Genomic DNA, 13801 nt, shown 5'->3' with positions numbered 1-13801 from the left:
TGACAGTTGAAGGCCGTTGGTGAATAACTCTCCTGTAATGTGGAATAAGTCCTTCATGCCTTGAAGAAAGATTTGCGAGGCATGTCGTAATGTCATCAGATCATCTCAAAGTTAATATCTCCCTTCCCCCCAAAAGAAAAAAAAAATAGAACTGGTCCTCCTGCCTTTTTCTCCTTTTCAGTAAATGGCAACCTCATCCTTCCAAATTCTCAGGCCAAAATCTTTGAAGTCGTCTCTAACCATTCTCTTTTCTTCCATCCTTTCCCATTTCAGTCAATTAGCAAATTCTTTTGACCTCAAAATATTTCCAGAATTTCACTGTTTTTTCCCTACTGCCACTGCTTTCACCCTAATCCTAATCCTAGCCACTATCAACTCTTGCTTAGATTGTTATAATAGCTTCCTACTGGATTTGGCTCCCTCCCCATAACAGCCTATTACTCATACAGCAGACAGAGTAATTCTTGAAAATTTTGCCTAAGACACCTTCATTCCTTTGTGAAAACCCTCCAATAGCTTCCCAAATTACCCAGAATAAAAGTGAATGTTCCTTTGAGAACTACCTGACCTCATCTAGTTCTCATTCCCTCACTGATTCCATTCCAGTTCCGTTGGCTTCCTTGCACACTGAGTATAGTCCTGCCTTAGGGTCTTTTAACTTACTATCCCCACTGCCTGAAAGCTTCTTTTCCAGACAGTTACATAAGGGGCTCTCCCCATAGCTGCACATTTCTGCTTGAGTTCCCCCTTAGTAAAGTGACCTTACCTGACCACCTTAAAGAAGATAGCAATTTCCCAACTCACTGTGATCCCAATTTTCACTACCCTACTTACTTTTCGCTCTATGTGTGCTCTCACATATTAGTTTATTATGCCTCTATGCCAAATATCAATGACGGGAATTTTGTTTTATTTACTATTATATTCCCAGTAACTAAAATAGTGCCTGGAATATAATAGGCACTCAGGAAGTATCTGTTGGATGTCTGATGAATATGACTTCAAGAAAGGGTAGAACCAGGGTTTCGAACAGTGTCATCAGTCTCTGGCTGTTTTTGTTGTTGCTGTTTGGTTGTTTGTTTTGGTCTCCTGCCTCCCCTCATTCTATCACTTATCCTCAGGAAGCCTCTGTAATAAGAAGGTAGAGATTATGACAACAGTTTTGTTACTAGATTAACTTTGAAATGAGGAATTAGGGTCATATAATCTCAAGATAGGATTAAATGGAATGAGTGGATACAGAGTTTCCTGAAAGGAAAAATACTCCACAAAGTACAAACGTTCCTTAGAAATTAAAAATAAACAAACAAAAATGTGATTTTAAAAACTGCTTGAATAGAAATAGAAGAACAAATTTCAGGAAGATTCCTTTTAACATTTTCTCAAGAGATTTTTTTTTTTTGTTCCAATAATTGCATGACTTTACAAATTCTTGTGATGAGTTTTTAAACTATGATATGAGGGTGGGGTAATGCAGAAAAGGGTATAATAGAGCAAGAGTTGATTAGAAGAACGTTCGTGGAGGAAACTGGGACGCTTCCTTTGAAAAAGTATGTATATGAGTGGCAAATAAACAAAAAGATTATTTAGTCACCTGTATCCACACCATAAAAAACATAGATTCTTCAAAACACAATTAGGATATAAAGACAGTCATACTGGGGCCAATGAACATGCATATATATTTTCTGCTTCAGAAAAGGATACGGTGTTGAAAAGTGATAAGATCCAAGTTGAAGGCTTAAATTGCTCAAATTTATTACTGTTTGATTTTGAGCAAGCAGCTCATTCTCAAGCAATTCAGTTTCTGCCCCTATAGAACAAATAGAATTAAAACTTATTTTCCCAACTGAAAGGTTTGCTTTGTGTGTACATTCTTATAGATATGCCTATTATTATTGCTATGCATGTTTTAATAATTGTACTCATTTTGTAGAAATCCCAGCACATGACTAATTGCTGTGGGATGTGATGTGAAATTCTTAGGGTCAAATTTTACTAAAACTATTTCCCTGGCAAGTGGCAACCCCTAGAACTGTTGTAAGCAGCACAAAGTATACTAAAATCAGAAGTAAACCTTGTGACCTAGGATTTAGGGAGTTGAGAAAGTTTTTCTGTCCCTGCTTGTCTCCCAGTAAGCTCAAATCATTGTCAAATTGTAAAATGCAAAACTGTTTCCAAAGGGATTGAAGAAAACTATCTCTTCAGCTTAAAAACAATCAGCAACAGAGCTCTCTTTCCTAGGTTTCACACTTAATGTGAGGCGTCCTCTTAGCTTTCTGGGTTTCAGCTCCTCAATATTATCCTGGGGTAGTTCAAATTAGTTGTAAATATATTCCCCTAATTTAAAATTGCATTTTTAGTTCTTGGGTTATCTGCTACACAATTATTCACGTTCTGAAAAGAGAGAGGTTTAAGGGGTCATGGAAAATACTACATTAAGCAGAATTTGTGTCCTCCCTACCTAGAAAACCACAAGAAATTGTTAGAGCGGAGGAGGATGATAGAAAACATTGAGTGCATTTTGAGATTGAGTTAACAAATAGTTGGTCACAGGAACCCTGATTTAAGAGAACATATGGCCCAGATTTTATGGGATGATCTCAATTAGAATAATGCTGGTTCTTTTTTGGATTATGTATGAAGACACATTTTGTGATCAACTTAAAGCAATGGTTCTTGTCCAGGTGAGATGCTCCTGCTCCCAGGAAACACATCTTTGGTTTTCACAATGGGGAAGAAGAGGGTGCTGCTATTTACATCTAGTGGGCAGAAGCCAGGAATATGCTAAACATCCTCAAATTATAGGACAGCCCCAACAACACAAATTGCCAGGCCCAAAATAGCAGTAGTGCCAAAATTGAGAGCTCCTGGCTTCTAAGAATAGGGTCACTAGAGCAATAAGGTGGAAAAGAAAGTATTTTTCTTCATCAGAATTTTACCAACAACCACCGAGGGATTGTATGCAGCTATGAAGCCATATTTTGGAGTTCTGAACAAGGGACAATTCAAGTAGACCTTTATTCTGTGCTTACTGCTATGTTTCTAACCTTTACCCCACTCTTCATATTGCTATCATGTTGTTTCTAAATCCATGGAGGACTCTCTCTAGCTTCCTATATGACAATCAGCCAACACCCTTGGTCGCTTTTAATCGGGCTGTTTGGAAATGGTGGAGACCTCCCTTTGTCCACTGCTTCTTATAAATGACTTTTCAACAAAAGCTTATTAACGACAGTAGAAAGTGATTATTTTCATTTATGTCATGCCAGAAGACAACTGTATGCCCCCCAAAAAAGCTTAGCATTTCTAAAACTGCCTGCCATGGGGACATTGTTTTTTTGCTTGCTTTGCTTTGTTTTTACCTTTTAATTGAACAGAGTTAAACCATTCTGCTTCTTCTAAAGGTTAAATAAAAAAAAAAAAAAACTGCTTTGAATTCTGGATTTGAGGGCAGGATATTTGTTCAGGCAGGTATTTGATAGCTACTGGTATTTTAATAGCAGGTTTTTTTTTTTTTATTTAATCAGCATTACCTTTAGTAACTTGGCAATAAACGGTTCTCACTGTGTTGTTTTGTAAATAAAACTCAGAGTTTATTGCATGCCTTGAAGGTGTTTATTGCTTCACATACAGCTAGCTATTGTTGATTAAAGCTTAAATACGCAAACGTTGTTATTTCCCTGAGATTTTGATAAATAGAGAGCAGCAAAAGCAGTGTTACTGAGGGATACTCAGTAAACATCTAATAGGTGTCAATTGTCCAGGGAAAACAGTAAGAGAACCAACTGATCTCTAGAAGTGCCGGTGGTGTTTCCACACTTAGCTACCAGGAATAAGTTCATTTGGAGCTAAGAAAACAATTTACTTTAGATAAAAAATAAACAAAAAATATCTGCATTGGAGTAGTTACTTAAGAAAACTGAAGAATTCAATTATATGTTTCTTGTCCTAGGTTTTGCATACTTTTTGTTTTAAATGAATACACAAAATCCCGTACCAGTTTTGAAAGAAAATAAAAATGTCCTCTCTGTCTCTGCATACTTTCTCACTCATGCGTATGCCTCGCTCACATAAATGAACACAAATTTTTTTAAAGCTCTGTATTAAGAAAACATACATTTCAGAGATACAGCTAGGATTATTTAACAATACAAGTAAAAGTATTGCTTTTTTGCTATAACTAAGCATCTTTTCATGCAAACACTGTTGTTAACCCTTTTATTGCCTCATACCCCATGATTTAAAAAAACACACAAAAAAACAAACCCAGTGCTGTCAAGTGGATTCCGACTCATGGCAACCCTGTAGGACAGAGAAGAACCACCCCACAGAGTTTCCATGGAGCATCTGGGGGGTTCAAACTGCTAACCCTATGGTTAGCAACCATAGTACTTAACCACTATGCCACCAGGGTTCCCATACCCCAGATCTTGCAAATGCCTTAATAACCGTCTCTGGGCTTTGAAACCACACCAGGCCACCACTTCCACACTGGCCACATTCATGGTAGCCCTGTTTATCTCCCTTGGTCTCTCATATACCAATCCAGGTGGTGTTAATGCCCCAGTCTGCCCCCATGGGTTTGGATACCCCATGCCAGGCTGCTGTGGAAATCTTTTATCAAGAGATGCTCTCTCCACCCCATTCAGCTTCCAACACCCGACTCAGGATCTCACCCCTCGTGTTGGTCACTGCACCCACCACCTGCACCCTGCTCAGATAGTCTCCTCATGCCACTCGTTCTCCTACACCTCAGACTGGACTGCCACTCCCACCCACCCACAGACATGCCTCCTTATCCTAATACACTGACCACTCTTGCTGGACTTTCACTGCCACCTCCTCTGATTCCTGCAGAAGCTCTCTTCATTCTCCTTAGGCGCTGACCTGGCAAAACTTGCCCTCCACGCTCTCAGATGCATTCCTTATCTGAATCAAGAGCCAATACTCCATAAATATGGGCTGCTGCCATAAACACTACTGTGTGGTTTTCTCCCCTCTAGACAGCTCTGATACTCTGTGCCAGGTCACAGCCAACACACAAATGTGCGTATCTACAAATGTGTGTGGCTATCTTGCTAGGCGCAAACTAGTAGCTTTTGTAATTAATTATTTAAGAAGAAAATCAGAAAGGAAATCAGTCAGGAAGTATATATATATATATTTATGATGCTAATGAAATGCAAACACTAAAAGTCAATACAGCAGATTTGCAGAGAGAAATTTGGGTCACAGAATCAATTTAGCATGTCAAGACCATCTTTCTGTTGTTGTTGTTAATGAAATAGATAGGCTAGTACAGAATATAATAGAAAATAAAAGAATATAAAATATAAGAAAGAGTGCATGTAATAATGAAAATGATAACTAATTCTGTATGTGAATATTTTGATTCCGGTTCCTGGAGATAGAGATTTTGGTAGAGAGCTAGATAGAGAGCCAGATAGATATTTTTTTAATTTATCTCTTGAAAAATGAAGTTTCAAGTTTGTATAGTAAAACATATCTTCATATTAATAAATTCAGGAGATTTCCTGTCTCGAATAAGAAGGTCTCCCATCCATGGATTATATTTATATTTGACAAAATAGCCTTTCACTATATTTATTATTTTTACACCTAAGCTTTCAATTCATCTAAAATTTTTTATATGTAACGAAATTTGAGATTCTTTCAATTTTTCCATGTTAATAACCACTAGAAGCAACACCACATATTTAGTGCATCCCGTGTTCCCATCTAGTTTTTCTATTAACTCTGTCTATTTCACAATTTTCATATGTATATGGATCCACTCCTGGATTCTCTATTTTGTTATACCGACTTATTTGTGCAACCCTAAACCACTTGGAAAAAGTCTATTTTTTTCATGCTTCTTGTACTGCCCTAGCCTTAGAGGCAAGAACTTGTCACTCCCTTGTTAGCTATTTCTTGGCTTCTTTGGGAGCCATAAATGTCAGAATCACTCTTTTAGAATCTATATCAATATTTCTCCTAAGGATATAAATATACCTGTGTGCTAAGCCATTCCATGAACAGACATTTCTTGTCTTTCTTTGGGCTTTCCTAATGCTGGTCTAGTACCCATAGGATGAAAGTCTCTGACCAGTTGTCTAACCTCACTGAGGTCAAAATTTTTCTTACAATTAGATGCCTATAAGCCATAGAAACTCATTAACTCAAGGAAAACAAGTACATTGGAGTTGAGTGTGAAAACCATGGGAGCTGCTCTCAGGATATTATGTCCATGGAATAACTCTTGCTTATTAATTTTTAACAGTTTCTTTGAGATATAATTCACATACCATACAATTCAACCATTTTAAGTGTACAATCGAATAATCTTTTAGTATATGCAGTTGTATAACCATGACCACAATTAACTTTAGAACATTTTCATCACCCAAAAAAGAAACCCATTGATAGTCATTCCTCATTTTATTCCTAAACTCCCTAGGCCTACTTTCTGCTTTCATTCTCTGTAGATTTGTCTCTGTACATTTCATATAAATGGAGTCATACAACATGAAACCTGGCTCCTTTCACACAGCATATTGTTTTCAAAATCCATTCATATTGTAGCCTGTTTCAGTACTCCATTATTTTCATTGTTGAATACTTTGTCATTCTATGGATATGCCATATTTATTTATGTACTTGTCAATTGATCGGCATTTGAACTGTTTCCATTTTCTGGCTATTGTGAATAATATTTTCATAAACTTGCATGTGTAAGTGTTGTGTGGACATGTGTTTTTATTTCTCTTAAGTAGAAATCTAAATGTGGAATTACTGGGTAACATGGTAACTGTATATTTAACATTTGGAAAAAACGGCAAGTTGTTTTTCAAATTGGCCAGCATTTTTCTCCTTTCTAAGTATTAACATCAATTATAAGCGTTTATTAAGCACATACTATGTACTAAGCTGCATCTGAGATACAGACTATTTCATTTAACCATCATAAAAACCCTGAGTTTGAGTTAGGTGTCATTCTACTTCATTATCACGGAAGGAGTCACTGGTACATAAATAAGTTAAGCAGTTTGCCCAGATGGCGTGGCTAGTAGATGACAGATTCAGATTTCATTCCTTTTTTTTTTTAACTCTGAAGTCTTTTTTTTTACTCTAGTATGGTAGTTCTATTTTTAGTTTTTTGAGGAACCACCACACTGTTTTTTACAATGTCTGTACCATTTTACACTCTCACCAGCAATGGGTAAGGATTCCAAGTTTTCTGCACCCTTGCCAACATTTGTTATTTTCTGTTAAAATATTTCTCATTAATTTAACTATCTACTTAAATTAATTTCTTAGATAATTCCATTTAAATGAATAGAATTCAAACATCTTTTACCTCATCTGATTCTATATGAACTACATAAAGTATACTTCAAGTGTTACTTATCCCATTTTACAACTAAGAATACAGACCTAATGACACCCTAGTTCAGATGGCTAAAAAGTGAGGTAATTAAGTCTAGGCCTTTAATCTTATAATTACTAGATTGGGGCTATTTTTATAAGGACACACTTTATCAAAGCATACTAAACATTATTTAACTCTTATCCCAGTGATTTTTTTTGTTGTTGTTGTTTTGTTTTTTAAAATAATTTAGGTATTTTGTTGTTGAGAATATACAAACCAAAACATACACCAATACAACAGTTTTTACATGTATCATTTAGTGACATTAATTACGTTCTTCAAGTTGTGTAGCAATTCTCATCCTCAATTTCTGAGCTGCTCCTCCCTCATTAACGTAAATTCACTGCAGCCTAAGGTTCTTATATAATCTTTTGAGTTACTGTTGTCAATTTGATCCCGTGTAGATAGTCCTTAAAAGAGCATAATGCACAAGGCAGACATTTTTTACTAGTTAAACTAAACTATTGTTTGGTTTTAAGACTTCAGAGGATATTTTTGGTTTGAGGTTTAAAGATTATCTCAGGGTAGTTTCAGGGGTTCATCCAAACTCCATGGCTCCAGGATGTCTAGAGTCCATGAGAATTTGAAATTCTGTTCTTCATTGTCCCCCTTTTGATCAAGATTCTTCTATGGAATCTTTGATCAAAATGTTCCATAATGGTAGCCAGGCACCATCCAGTTCTTCTGGTCTCATGGCAAAGGAGGCAATTGTTCGTGGAGGAATTCACTGGAGAAGCTGGACTATATGAAGAAGAATGTGGCATCAGGATTGGAAGAAAATTCATTAACCACTTGCCATATGCAGATGACACAACCTTGCTTGTCAAAAGTGAAGAGAATTTGAAGAGTTTACTGATGTAGATCAATCCCTCAGTGTGGATTACACGTCAACATAAAGAAAACAAAATTCCTCACAACTGGACCAATAAGCAATATCATGATAATGGAGAAAAGACTGAAGTTCCCAAGGATTTCATTTTACTTGGATCCACAACCAATGCCCATGAAAGTAGCAGTTAAAAAATCAAACAACACATCGCATTGGACAAATCTGCTGCAAAAGACCTCTTTCAACTGTTAAAAAGCAAAGATCCCCCATCAAGGATTAAGGTGCCCCTGACTCAAGCCATGCTATTTTCAATAGCCTCATATGCATGCAAAAACTGGACAATAAATAAGGAAGAAAGAAGAAGAAATGATGCATTTGAATTATGGAGTTGGTGAAGAATATTGAATACATCATGAACTGTCAGAAGAGCAAACAAATATGTCTTGGAAGAAGTACAACAAGAATGCTCTTTAGAAGTGAGAATGGTGAGAGTTCATCTCAGGTACTTTGGACATGTTATTAGGAGGGACCAGTCCCTAGAGAAGGACATCACGCTTGGTAAAGTACAGGGTCAGCGAAAAAGAGGAAGACTCTCAGCACAATTGATTGACACAGTGGCTGAAACAATGGGCTCAAACATACCTACTATTGTGAGGATGGCACAGGACCGGGCAACATTTCTTACTCTTACACCTGGGGTAACTATGAGTCAGAACCGACTTGACAATACCTACCAATGACGGCAACATACAAGTGGAGCAATTGCTTTTAGATAGGTATTCTAACAGTATGGTATAAGTATAGAAGCAATGGTAGAATGTATGGGTACAGGAAGATGTATAGATGAAGTTTGGGGAGTTCGTGGAAAATTGCTTCAGTTTTCTTAGTGGAACAGCAATCAAAGTCACTGGCCAAGAATATAGATGAGAAGGATGAGTTGGAAACCTGAGGAGAAAGCACGAAATAATCAGATAGGAGAGGTAGAATGAATGAACTAGGGAAATATAGTATAATAGATGAACAGGATCAAAGGTCTTCTTAAATCACCAAATCGTGGATCACAAATGAGAATTTCCATCATTGTTACATGTTTTTCTCCAGTCTTTTTCAGCCACACAGTTGTAGATAAAGGAAAGGCAGAGTAAAATTATCATTTTGCCAGATAAATATGATGAAGCAAAAGAGTTAAAGGGAAGTTGAAACCAAGATCTGGGTGCTAGGTATATTGCTTATTGTTAGGGTATCTTGGCTTTCAGGCTTCCTCAGTGGACAGTAAGGCAATATATGTATGAGAGAGAGCGTGTATGTGTGAGTGTGTGTGTGTAGTTAATGAATTGAATTTAAGCTAGGTACAGAGGAATGTAAGTATGCAAGGTGGGTAAAGGGTAATTAGTATGATCAATCAATTGTGGACCTAGATGGGGCTGAAAAATTTTGGAAAATGTGATAAAGAGGTGAGCAAGTGCTGGGGGAAGAGTGGAATTGATCAAATCGTGGTTATGGAAGGGTTGTGGTAATTGGTAATGACAAGGTCTAGGGCATGACCATAGGACTGAATGGATGATATAGAAACAGAGAACAAGGTCATTGGATGAGGGCCAATTAAAGGAATTTGAGACTAGGGTGTTAGAAGCAACTCCCATATATTGAAATGACTAATAATTGAAATAAGAATAACAATGAGACAGATTGTCAGTGAGCCCCCTTCCCCCAAGAAATGAAGTAAGTTATGTATAGTGTGGAATATGACTTTAAGGTTTTAACAAGGGAGGGTATCAATTGATAATAGTCTAAAGACTACAGCATGAGAGTCAAAGCTGGGGGATTTTCAGCAGAATGAAATGGAAGTGGCAATGAAGAAGGAGGCTACTCTATTGCCAGGGCCATCTCTTAAAAGCAAGGTGGGGGAATTAAGGTTCTCATGGAAAGCCTGGTTATGGTTAAAGCAAGAAAGTGAAGGAGAGATTGAGAGGAGATGTTTACAACATAAGGGATTCTGCTAGTGATAGATTTTGAGTTCCAGAGGGCACAGTGTTTGAATGACGCCTGCATATTTAGTATATTTCTAACCTTTGGCAAATTCTTTAACTTCTTCAAGCTTAAATTTTTATCACATGTAAAATATGGCTCAAAATACTTATTAGATAGGATTGCTTTGAAGATTAAATGAGATGGGATATGTAAAATGCCTAATAAATAATAAAGACTAGTAATTATCATTTGAACGGATTCTTTTTATTATTTGTGTTTAGTTCCAACTTTATTTTGTTCTTTGTTCCTTGAAGCTTGGACTAAATCAGTTATGGGCCCATTTTAGAATGTATTAAACCACTTTGTGTCCCAAGATTAACCATTTTGTACCACAAAGAAAAATTTTGAGACTGAACCTTCATAGGTTCTCTGTAACTCTGACCAAAGATTAGAGATTTTACCTTTTAAGGCTTTCTTAATTTTCACGAATTTCCCTGGATGAGGTAAACAAAAATACTTAGCTTTAAACAGTCACTTCATTTTCAACATGGTCAGCAAAAGATGTTTTGCCTTCCTAGCTTAAAACATTGTATTTATCTGCTTGAGCAACAAATAGATCACGAATCAATTCCCATATAGAAAAAAAAGGAGGAGTTTGGAGGTCTAGGTTCTTCCTATGTGTCATTTTACAACACCCTTGTATTTTGGAACATTTTTATATTTTTTGCCATTCTACATTTAGTTGCATTTCCATTTACACCACATTTACATATCATTTATAGTATTATTTATATATTCTTGAAAATTGAATACAATTATTTTTTATTTAAATGCATTTATTTCAAAATGAATTTTATATAGAATCATAAGTGGCAAAACAGAACTACTGGATATAAATAGACTGTATGCATTAATCTATATTGAAATATATTTATAAAAATTATTATTGTTTTTTTAAGGACTGATGATTAACCGCCAGGAATGCATATAAAATTTTTGGAAACACTGTTGTACTGAATGGAAAGCTTCAGTTCTTGGTTTCAAGCCATTTAATAACATAAATCAGAAATTGTTTGCCTAAGTGAGAAGAGAAAAGATCACCTAAATCCGTTGATTATTATCTATTTTAGAAACCCTAATTTTTTTTTTAAGGGCATTTACTTTGTCTTAATGTACTATGAAATGTGTAGAATCGTTCTGTGCGCATAAAGTGCACTCTACCAGATGGTATTTGATGGCTGTGTTCATTTTTAACATGAGCAGAATATTAGGCTAGAGAAGATTTGTTTTCTTTTTCAAAATTTCTATTCTCCAGTGCCTAAGCACATGGCTAATTTTTATAAATACTTTTTGGTGTGCTTTGGTAAAATGGGTGGCTCAAATGCAGATGCAATGAGCTCTGTGGGTAGACCAGAAAGAAGAGGTGCTTTGATTTTTAAGGATAGTCTTTGTCCTTCAAGCAAAAGTGAAACGAAGATCAGCTTTATCTTTGTTAATTGTGTTATTAATGTTGTTAAACATATACCAGTAAACCAATGACTAAATTCTACTGATTGATTGTTTTCAGCTCATCTTTCCAGAAATATTAAATGTTAGAGTAGACATGATAGATTGAAAGAAAGATACAATGTTAAGCTGGATTTATAATTGTTTACACAAAGCTATCTTGTTTCAGAAATATTTTTTTCTGGCTTTGTGAAAGCAAAAATAAATAAATAAATAAATTGTCCCTTAAGAAAACAAAAATGCCAATCACATAGCAATAAACAAATCAAAAGAACCTGATAATATCTATAAATATATGACTTGGAAAGATGACTGTCAAAAAGAGAAAAGCCATGGAAAAATGTTTATTGTTGTTGGGTGCAGTCAAGTTGATTTTGGCTCATAGTAACCCAGTATAACAGAGTAGAGCTGCCCCATAGTTTTCCACGGCATGTCTTCTCTCCCAGGAAACTGTTGATGCGCTTGAACTGCCAAGCTGTTGGTTGGCAGCCCATTGCTTAGCTATTGTGCCACCAGGGCTTCTTGGAAGAAGTTTAGTGGAAGCATTTTAGTGATATAGTCTCCAGATATAGCATAATTGTTTGCTTCTTAAAAAATTGATGCTATTTGTCTTAGTTAACTAGTGCTGCTATAGCAGAAATACCACAAGTGGGTGGCTATAACAAACAGAAATTTATTTTCTCACAGTTTAGGAAGCTAAACCCAAACCAAACCGGTTGCCATCAAATTGATTCCGACTCATAGCAACCCTGTAGGACAGAGCAGAACTGCACCATAGGGTTTCCAAGGAGCGGCTCGCCGACCTTTTGCTTAGCAGCCATGTTTTTAACCACCACGCCACCAGGGCTCCTTAGGAGGTTAGAAGTTCAAATTTGTCTCTAGGGGAAGGCTTTCTCTGTCAGCTCTGGGGGAAGGTTCTTGTCTTTTCAGCTTGTTTCCTGGTTCTTTGGAGATACCTGTGTGGCTTGGCATAAATCTTCCCCATCTCTTCTTCTTTTGCTTGTTCTTTAATCTCTTTTATATGTCAAAAGAGATTGATTTGACACACCTGTGCTAATCCTGTCTAATTAACATAATAAAGACTTATCTGTTCTCAAATGGGATCATAGCCACAGACATAGTGGTTAGAATTTACAACATATATTTTGGGGGGACACAATTCAACCCATGATACTATTCTTCAGTTAAATGAGTATCATTAATTGCAGTTTCATTTTATCTTCTTTGCTAATACTTGCCTCACAAAGAACAGAAAAGAAGGGGGAAATATCAAGCATTTACTACCAAACTCATTGAATGCATTTCTTGAATTCCTCTGTTTCTTATTTTCTAGGCCTAGGCTACCATTATAATTAATTTAATAAAAGTTAAAATTTTAGTATTAGATTTAAATGAAACGTTTCGAAGTGTTTCAATGATTTTACCCAAGGTAGTTTATTATTTCATCATTTTTTATTATTTTATTTTTTATTTTGTGCATGAGAGAATACAATAAACTTAGCCCAAACACAACAAAATTTTGGTCTGAAAAAAATGATCACTGACAACAGTGAGAATGCCAAGGAGGAGGCAGGGCCACTACTAAGATGGCTTAGTATTCATCTAATTGGAGATTGAAGTAGATAACTTTGATATGAGTCTGAAATGCAGGGCAAAGTGCTGGCCTGGAGATATGAGTCTTTGACTGATAGATACTGATCAAAGCTATGTAGCTGGATAAGATGACCAAGTGAGTGAGGTAAAGGACAGACCCTTGGAGCCGTACAATGTAAAAATGTCTTATAAATGAGGGGAAATCAGCAAAGGAAAATGAGAAGAAGTAGCCAATAAAATGAGATTAGAATCAACAGAATATGATATCATGAGAGCAATGTGAAGGAAGTGTTTCATTGAAGACGCAGTTTCGTGAGGCGTGGATGAAATAGTCCTGCAGAGCTTCACTCACAGAACTTGGCACATAGTAAATATCAACCCCACCCATTGCTGCTGAGTCGATTCCGACTCATAACAACCCTATAGGACAGAGTAGAACTGCCCCATAGAGTTTTCAAAGAGCACCTGGT

At 36.3% G+C, this 13801-nt stretch overlaps 1 protein-coding gene across 17 annotated transcripts in view; it reads left to right on the top strand.

Annotated features, from left to right (window-relative positions):
* The window catches only part of PCDH15 (protocadherin related 15), an 853216-nt gene that overhangs the window by 512690 nt on the left and 326725 nt on the right, over window positions 1–13801 (top strand). The gene's annotated exons all lie outside the window — the stretch shown is intronic.

Source organism: Loxodonta africana, chromosome 16, assembly GCF_030014295.1.
Source record: "Loxodonta africana isolate mLoxAfr1 chromosome 16, mLoxAfr1.hap2, whole genome shotgun sequence".
Classification (NCBI taxonomy): Eukaryota; Metazoa; Chordata; class Mammalia; order Proboscidea; family Elephantidae; genus Loxodonta; species Loxodonta africana.
The sequence above is the reverse complement of the archived record's forward strand: the minus strand, read 5'-3'. Positions and strand labels throughout refer to the sequence as shown.